We start from the raw sequence: 1,349 nt of genomic DNA on the forward strand, positions 1-1,349 counted from the left end.
AAAGTAACGATGATGACGACGACGACGACAACAACAACAACAACAACAACAACAACAACAACAACAACACTTCAGCAGGGTTTGACAACAAGGGTTCTCAAAACTAACACCAGAGAAGAAAGATATAAAGAAAGAAAGAAAGAAGAAAAGAAAGAAGGAAAGAAAGAAAGAAAGAAAGAAAGAAGGAAAGAAAGAAAGAAAGAAGGAAAGAAAGAAAGAAAGAAAGAAAGGAAGAAAGGAAGAAAGAAAGAAAGAAGGAAAGAAAGAAGGAAAGAAAGAAAGAAAGAAAGAAAGAAAGAAAGAAAGAAAGAAAGAAAGAAAGAGAGAAAGAAAGAAGGAAAGAAAGAAGGAAAGAAAGAAAGAACAAAAAAAGAATTTAAAAAGCAGGTCGTGATAAGGATATTGAAGTACAGATTTCACGTTAAGAGTCTTCTCTCTGTGTGTATGCTCTTGGGACTAGATCTAGATCCAGGCCTATTAATTCTTTCGTCTCTGAATGGGTAGTTTTTTCCTTTGAAAAAATGTCCTCGCTACCAATTTGAGTAATAAAACACTCTCCACATGCCGCTACCTTTAATTACCTGTCCTCGTGGTTTTATGCACACAAAAAAATTAAATTATGCAAATTGAGCCCAAAAATGTGAAATTATGTGATTCTGTTAATTTTGACAAAGAATGATAAAGAAAAATAATCAGAAATTATGCACACAAAAAAAGATCAAATTTTGCTAAATTATGTGGGGTGCATGAAACCACGGGGACAGAATTGCAAAGTCCCATCTGCTCAGTAGTACCTAATTTTGGAGAAATAGGATGTAAAAAAAAAAAGTCTGACTTTCCGGGAAAAAAAGAACAAACTTTCGCGCGCTGGACGGCACCACGAGTAGATCTATCTTGAACACACAGGCTGGCTCGACAAACGAGCTTCCTTTTCAGGAGGTAAATTGTGAAAGATCATGTCCTAAAGACAAAGCTACTGGGTTCTACTGCGTGCGATAGGCTAATAATATTATTCCAGTCTATACAAAAGAGGGCATTCCAACTCCAATGTGCAGAGATTGGTCTGTTTATTAATAACAAGCAGCTTTTTTTTCCCCTATAGAGAGATCAAGGGAAGAAATGGAATTCACAATTTGTTAGAAAGTTGTCTGAATTAGATTTGCTCTTAGAGACAAAAACGGTGAGGTGAGTGGGTGTGAGTGAGTGAGTGCTGAAGGGTCCTTTTCTCTCTCCACCACCCTCCATCTTCCCCCCATCTCTCCCTCTCTCTCTCTCTCTCTCTCTCTCTCTCTCTCTCTCTCTCTCTCTCTCTCTCTCTCTCTCTCTCTCTCTCTCTCTCTCTCTCTCTC

Source organism: Aplysia californica, unplaced genomic scaffold (genome assembly GCF_000002075.1).
Source record: "Aplysia californica isolate F4 #8 unplaced genomic scaffold, AplCal3.0 scaffold01807, whole genome shotgun sequence".
NCBI lineage: Eukaryota > Metazoa > Mollusca > Gastropoda > Aplysiida > Aplysiidae > Aplysia > Aplysia californica.